Source organism: Penaeus japonicus, unplaced genomic scaffold (genome assembly GCF_977035675.1).
Source record: "Penaeus japonicus unplaced genomic scaffold, GWHDUDI00000001_assembly GWHDUDI00000011, whole genome shotgun sequence".
In the NCBI taxonomy this organism is placed as follows: Eukaryota; Metazoa; Arthropoda; class Malacostraca; order Decapoda; family Penaeidae; genus Penaeus; species Penaeus japonicus.
The window spans coordinates 22,479,260-22,488,972 of NW_028234413.1; positions in this window are offsets into that span (position 1 = coordinate 22,479,260).

The window sequence follows — 9,713 nt, forward strand, 5'->3', positions numbered from 1 at the left end:
GTTACGCGGTTATTATTTATGTTGAGAAGTATCATGTATGTTATAATATATTATATTATAATATTATATATATATTAAACAATTATTATATATATAATATATTATAATTCATATATATATATATATAGAAATAATATATAATATAATCCAACTAAACACTATATATTATCATATCTAACTCTAGTCAATATAAATTTATTTCAGATCTATATATCTATATGTATATTATTATATATCTATATATAAATATATTATTATATTCAATTAAGTTGTATGTATTTATATGTATATATTTATTCTCTATATATAATAGATATATATATATATTAAATCTAATTATCTATAAATACTATATATAAAATATTTGATTTTTAGTGTTGTTTGTGTGAGATTGAGAATGAAAATTTATTTATTAAAATCTAAATCTATATATACTATATATATATATATTATATATATATATATATATAAATATTATATATATAAATTTATATAACTAAATAATATTTTAGTGTATATATATATATTATTTAATTAAATATATAATATCTGTGTGTGTGATTGTTATATAATATTCTAATTATATATATATATATATATAGATATATATATATATATATATGTATTAAATAAATAAATCTATAAATAATTTATATATATATAAATATATATTATTATATATATATATGTATATATATATATATATATATATATCTATATATTATATATATATCTTTCTATATATATATATATATATACATAAGTGTTGTGTATCTGTATGAATATATTTATATATATATATATCAATTATATATTATATTTTATATAAATATTTATATGTAAGGCATGAAAGTAAGTACGTATTATGTATGTATATGTATATTATATATATATATTATATTATATTTATTTACTAATAATACTAAATACGCACCTCCAGATAAATCTATATACAATATTATATACATATATATTACTTATATATCGTTATATATACATATATATAAAATATATTTAAGTCTGAATTGTATTGTATATATATATAATAAATATAATATATATAAAAAATATTATCTAATATAATGTATATATATATACTATTATATATATAGTTATAAATATGTATGTATATAAATAAAATGTATATAACATATATATAGTTATATATATTATATATATATTTATATTATATCATATATTATATATATACATAATATTATATATTTAATATTATATAACTAATATTTATATATTATATTATAATAAGTATTAAATATATTGAATATATATATTATTATATATATATATATATATATATTATATATATATAATAGATTATTATAGATAGTAAGATAGATAGATAGATAGATATAGAAATATACATGAATATTTATATATATTATATATATATATTTAAATATATATTTATCTATAATATATTATAATATATATATATCTATTTATGTAGTATATATATTTTATATATATATATATATATAAATATATATAAATATATATATATATATAATATATATATATATATATATTGAATGTATTCTATATACATAATAAATTCTATAAATTTAAATATATAATATTTTTATATATATATACATAATAAATGTTATATGCTAAATATATAATTATGAATATATAAATATAAATTATATATATTATACTATATATTATATATATTTATAATATGTATATTAAATATATATATTATATTACATCTGTAAAGATATATATATAAATATAATATATAACATAGTTCCTTATAAATATATATATATATTATATATATTATATTAAATATATATATAATATGTATATATATTTAAAATATATGTGTTATACTCAACCCCCCAAATATATAGTTATTCATTTATATATATATATATATATATAAATATCTAAATATAATATTAACATTTTATATATGCATATTTAGAAGATAGATAGATCGATAGTATACGTCTATATACATGTATATTGTCTAAATTATATATATATATATTATATTATATATATATATTTATATATAATATATATGTATGTCTAAATATAGTTTATGTATGTATATATAATATATATATAATTATATATATATTAAATATATCTATAAATAAAATAAATAATCTATATATAATCTATATAAAAATCTATATATAATTTATTTATAATACATACATATATCTATTATACATATATAGGTATTATGTATATATATAATATAATAATTATTTAAAACAAACAAAAAATAATATAAATATAAAACAATATGAAATAAAAAAAAACACAGTAAAAATATAAATATAAATTATATAATAATATAAAATAATCGAACATCATATATTATATATTTATATTATAACTATAATTCAAACTATATGAGTATATACATATAACTATATATATAGTTATTCATATATAATTTTATATATATATATATTATATATAATTTTAACTTATATATATATATATATATCTCTGTATATACCTAAATATATCGTTATACATATATATTCATATATATATTAAATACAAATATATAATATAAACTAAATAACTCTTTAACTAAATAAATATTGACATATATCAAACTAATATTAATACATCTTAAATATATATATATCAATCTTATATATATATATATTTAAAATATATATATACCATTTATAAAATGTAAATTTAACTAAAAACAATCTTTTATCAGCATGATTTATACAATATTCTATATAATATCAATATATATAAATATATAAATATATAAATTATAATATTATAAATATAACAAACATATCATAAGCATGAGATTATATATGCTTATAAATTTTTTAATATATATATATAAATTTAACAAATAATAACTATACAAAAAAAAACCAATAATACATATAAAACATAAATCATTAAACTAAATTATCATAACAAAAAATTATAAATATAATAAATGTCTAACACATCTGTAAGTACATACATAAATGTCAATATATACTATAAATATCTTTATCTAACAAATATATATAAATAAATAATAACAAAACAAAACTATAACAAAATACATATTTATGATATAGATATATATATATTTTAGTTATATATTGATATGTATAAATATATTATATATTTATATATATATATTGATTATTATAAAATACTATATAAATATATATAAAAATCACATAAAACACAACACAAACTCACAAAACAAATCATACCTATCAAAAAACAATAACACAAACTTACAAATAAAAAACACTTACATTAAACAAAAATCTTAATCAATACACACTCAAAAAATACACACAAACTAAAATATATCTATAAATATCTATAAATAAAAAATATATATATCATACTATATCATCTATTCCAATCACTGACTAAGAAAACATAACTAAATCATATAAAAATATATATAAAATTCTATATATATATATATATATATATATATATATGATATATGATATTTACATATATCTATATATTAAATATTATTTCTTATTATGTATATAAAAATTATGAATATTACAGTATATCAAAATATTTAATACATAATTATAATATATTATATATATAAAATATTATATATATATATAAATATATATATATTATATAATATATATTATATATGCTATATAAGTATAATATATTATATATAATTATATATATATATATATATATTTATAATGTATCTATATATATATATATATGTATATATATATGTATTATAATTATGTATGTATAACTACATATGTTTATATATCATATATAAATATATAAACATATATATATATATATTTCTATATGTTGTGGGTGTTGCAAAAAATGTCGTGTGTGTGTGTAAAAATGTCACAACTAATTTGTAAAAATATCCACAAATTATATAATCATATTAAAATAAAAACACATCTTAAATATTATTTATAAATATATATATTATATATATATAAATATATATATTAATATATATATATAGATATACATATTATATATATGTAAATGCATGTTTATATACATATGTATATATATAACTATATATATATATATAAATATTATATATAGATATATTCACTATTATGTCTGCATTAAGGTTTCGTATATTCTGGTAATGTATATCATGTGTGTGTATGTATGTATGGATGTATGTACCAAATGTGAAAACTATATTTATATTATATATATATATATTTTATGATTATATATATAAAGTATTTATATATTATGTATAATGCATGTAGAGATTTATATATATATATATATATACAATATATATATATTATATACACATATACCATATGTATAAGTATATACATGTATATATATATATATATATATATATATATATATATATAAAGTATATATATATAGTATATTATGAACTATATATATATTAATAATGTATAGCATGTGTTCGTTAAATATATATATATATTAAGATGTATATATATATATATATATCATTGTAATAATGAAGTATTGTGATTTATATAGATATATAAATAAATTTGTATGCACACACACACATATACGTATATATGTCATGACTACCCCTGTACCCTGGGTAATAGGGTCCCTAGCGACCAGGGACATGGCCGTCCCTGTGCCCGGGGTGCCGGGCCCCTCCCCTACTAGGGTAAGGGCGGGGTTTACAGTGTGAACAGTGAACCATCAACACAAGCAAATAGCATAATCAATTAATGCAAAGTATACCTTGTAGAAAATACAGACAATGCAATAATTTACAACAATGGCAAGCTATCAATTGTCTTGAATACGATTTTGTGTTTCATTACGACCAAAAGGACATAGGCTGAAATGATACTCTGTGAACAACTCAGAAAACTATGCGATCTCAAGGACATCACCAAAGTACATGGTACCGTTATCAAATTATCCAATGCTAGACAACCCAGGCTTACGACTCGTTACACGAAAAGAATTATTAATATTACAGTTAATACCATGTTAGACGATTTGCTAGAAAATGAGAATAGTGTTTTCGTAACAACAACAGTTGTTCCGTTGACAGACTGGGACCCATCTGCTGAAAAGCAAGGGGTTTCATCTCCTTTCACAAAGTTTTTCACCAAAATGAAAAGCCAAACAACATAAACACACACAACACCAGCTAAATCTGCATCGACTTGATCATCCTTCGAATGGGGCCGAAACAAACGATGGGGGAGGGGGTGAGAAAACGAGCCCTCGAACAACTTCTTCGGAAAATGAGGAGGAAGCAATGTTTATGGCGTTTTCGCCAGCACGGAAAAGTCCGGGTTGGGCTGAACATCATCCTTGCCCCCCTCACCCCTTGCTCCCCCGTCTTCTACCAACCTCCACGAAGCGACCAGCGACATTTCCTGTTATCAACCTTTTCCTTTTTTTTATTCCTTTTTTCTTTTTTTCCCCCTACTCTTACTTTACCCACTACTCCTCACTCTTGTCGCCTTCACAAATCACAAACCCTTTAACACCCAATAATCCCGACCCGACACATCTAGCCCCACCCTACCATTTTATACCACCAGTGCCACCAGTTGTAAACCACCGTTGCCACTAGGTGTAAACCACCACTGAGAGCAGTTGTTATAACCACTCGATGGCCTGGTTGTGTTCCGGTGGACAAGAGATAAACGTTCATGTGTCATGGTCTTTATTGTGGACTCAGGCCAGTATTCAGAGCTGTTCGCTCTTGTCTGTCTGTCTGACCTCTCTGTCCTGATCTGTCTGATCTGGGTTCCTTGTGTGTCCTTTAAGTACAGAGCCTGAGTCACTTTCTACGGCTAAGGCTATTTGACCAACGGAAACAGCTGAAGGGACCGGAAGCAGACTATTGCATATTACACAGCAATGAAAACACACATACTATCAAATGGTAATGAAGATGAGAAGGAGGGAGATGTCTACAGATTCCTCCTGCTATAACATATAAAATGTACTTGGGTCAATGAAGAGGTTTTGATGGTGTTTCCGGTTTTGGTTACATGTGTGGGTGTTGTCAGCTGTGACCAATGAGAAGGGTCGGAGCAGGAAGCAGGTGTCGCGTTCAGTACTTCCGCTAGTCGATAGGAACAGTGTTCTTAAGGAATATTATTACAAAGACTGTATTAACAATCAAATAAACAAGTAATTAAATATTCCCCGAAAATTCAGTGGGCTTACATCACTTCGGTGACGGACCACGCTACTAGACGGCAACCCGTTCCGTATCTTAAGAGAAATAACCAGATGCTTGAAAACTACTATAAAATTAGCTAAAATAAAATGTTCCTCCTCTCCTACCACCTCCCATCCCACCCTACGTGTGGGCTCCTGGTCATTATTGGAGGCGATCTGCCAGAAACCAGACTTCGCAGGTTAGCTGTGACATTCAATCATAACTAAAAAAACACTATCAAATTCATTGGCCGGCGCAGCGGCACCAGTGGGCACTTAATCAGTGGGGACCCTAATAAGCCATGTAACATGTATGATACGAGAAAAAACGATTCAATAACTGCAGGTGTAAGAGATAGGACAACTAAGAACTTGGGCCTCATGACAACATAAAATGGGTGACTGCCCGTGAAAAGGTGGGCCCTAAGAGATGGCCTCAAAAACAGGGGGAGGGGGGGGATGTGGGGGGGGGGGAGGAGAAGACGGGAGTGGGGGTTACATATATCATAAAAATACAGAGAATACAACACATAACAGAAATACAATTTGGCTGTGAGTATAGGGGGGGGGAGGAACAATATGTTCTGAGAAAGTAATTGAAGCAAAGGTGTGATTGCTTAACCGAAATGATGGGAGAGTGAACAACAATAACGTGGAGACAAGGCTTGCATCGTTCAGTGAAATTAGGAAAATGACTCAATGAGCATTGTAGGCTAGAAGAACTTGCAAATTAACAAAAGAGGAGCACATAGAACTTAAAGATTACATCAAAGTGTGGTAGGATCCCTTCTCCCAGATCAGAACAAAAATCTTCACTAGACTTCGTGAGACAACTATGACGTGAAAGGTGGCAGGGCATTTGAGAATACATACATAAAATATTGTGTACTATGACTGGTGGTGTCAGTGCACCGAGGGTGAGAGTCAGACAGTGGCAAACACTTCAAACACCATTACAACTTATGGGTAATAGGCGAACTAGTTACGGTGGTCAGGCATTCATATGACGGGCGGGCGCGATGCCCAGTCACCTCAAAGGTTGTGTTGGTTTGACTCTGCTTCTGCCATGCCCTCCAAACACGGTACAACTCAACCACCGTTCTAATCTTGGTGAACAAACTTAAACATGCACTCAAAACAAACACAGAGAGGTAGATATACAAGGGAGTGGGGGGTTTTTACAATATATATGAAACGACGTGTCCGCCCCTGGGGGGTGGGGGGGGACCGCTGTGGAGGGGGTTGGGGGACGCATAAAAACAAACTGCATGCTCCTTGCACAGCTTACTGAAGTGACATGCGTCTTGCATGGCTACCTGAATAACATGAGTGCCTTGTGCACGGCTTACTGAGGCAACATGCCTCTTGCATGGCTACCTGAATAACACGTGTGCCTTGTGCACGGTTTACTGAGGCAACATGCCTCTTGCATGGCTACCTGAATAACACGTGTGCCTTGTGCACGGTTTACTGAGGCAACATGCCTCTTGCATGGCTACCTGAATAACACGTGTGCCTTGTGTCGGTTTCTGAGCAACATGCCTCTGCATGGCTACCTGAATAACACGAGGTGGCCTTGTGCTCGGTGTAGTACTGAGGGCAACAATGCCTCATGCAAGGCTACCTGAATAACATGAGTGCCATGGTGCATGCTTAACTGAAGCGACAAACAGCAAAAATCATAACCTTTAGTTTTTGATTGCAACTGCCAAAGAGGAGAACAAACAAAGAAGAAAACGGAATTAAATCGTAAATAAGTGCAAGCTCAATCATAGATTAGGATGCAGGTTTTTACAAGATACAGGAAAATACTAACCTGATAGTATCGTTGTCTCGGCTAGAAAGTAATAACTCTTGAACAACTCTTAACTGGCGATCTTTAAAACGAGTGGCGAAAAGATAAATTGATAGATAAAAATATACAAACTGATCACCTCCCCGCACACAGATGGTGGCGGAAGGAAAATGAAAATCTTAAGAATTTACATGTTAAAAAAATACAATATAATATCGCTTTATCCTTTTCGATAATTGCAAATCAAGTACGGGAAAATCTGTTTCAAATGTTCTTTCTCTATCAAAACAATATGTTGGAGAGGAACATTCAATAAAATTGTTTTCCAGAATATATTATCCCGAAGTTGCAAGATGCAGAAAAAATAAAAATAACGAATTTGCAATAGCACGTGTCGATGACGCAAGTACATAAATAACCAGAAATAGGACAGGGCCACAAACACTCAATCGCCAGTACAGATTCGGAAATACCATATCCTAAATACAATATCGGGCTGGGGTCCCCTTCGATAATCGTAATCGAACATGTTAAAATCTGTAAAAGGGTTCACTTTTCAAACAAAATATTTTGGAGAGTAAAAGTCCAAATAAAAATTCTCCAAAAATTACCTCGACCGAATAAGGGAAATATAATAAAAACAAGGAGGGTTGTTTTATGACAAAGGGAATAAAACAGACAACTACTGCCTTTTCACAACGAAACAACGGACAGGTATGGAGGGGGTGGTGTGAAATTTGGCAACGTGTGCCGAAAAACGGAGCGAAGGAAACATTACATTACCATATGATAAATACTGATTCTCAGCATTAATAATCAAACAGAACTTCAGACATATTCTGTGGCCATTTCCTTTCACATATTATTAAAAATAAGTTAAGTTCAGTAGGGGGGCCGTCAGGGAGGCCGTTATAACGGGTCATCAATGGCTAGATGAGGAAACAAGGGAAGTAGTAGGGGGGGGGGCTTTTTCCTTCACAATAAACAAACAAAAACGATAATGATTAATTCGTTTCACTGCCTAAGCGTCAAAAGGAGGGAAAGAGTGGAAATTCCAGCGAAAATCCATCACTCAAGCACAGGTATATTTCACAACAGAAAATATACACAGTAACAATCACAAGAAATTAAAATCATATCACCGGCATAGAACTTTCCCTAAATCCTAACGAATCTAACGAAAAGAGCCTGGGTTTCTCTCACTTACGTTAAATACGGGATTTTTGGATGTCTCCTCGATGTCAAACATGTAGATTGGGCGACTGGCGGCTGGTACGAGGGGTCCGTAACCGCTGCTTCCAGGTGGGGTGGTCCTCTTGACTTCTCATCTGTGGCCTTTTCTGCTCGTGTCAGAGACTTCGTGACCTGGGGGTTGGGGCGCTCGTGTTAAGCCCAAAATCCGCGAAGGGCAGTCTTGGGTTGCCATGATAGATGGGTGTCGACGTGCAGGAAGTTACTTAGCACGGACAGGTCGCCTACTATGGGCGTCAGTGGACTGATGCATAGTATCACCAAACGCCCGGTGTTCCTGAGCCTGACAGCGGCATCACGGCATTTGTTGTGATAAACAATTGCCAACAATGCATTCCAAGTAATGAGGAAGATTTGTTCAAACTTGTAAAAAAAAAAAAAAGAAATGATAAAACGAAAGAGAACAAAGTGCAATGCAAAACCTCTACAGGGAGCACCTCAACCAGAGGTGTTATACCTCTACATAACAAATTGCCACATAAACACAGAGGAGGCAGACATCGAA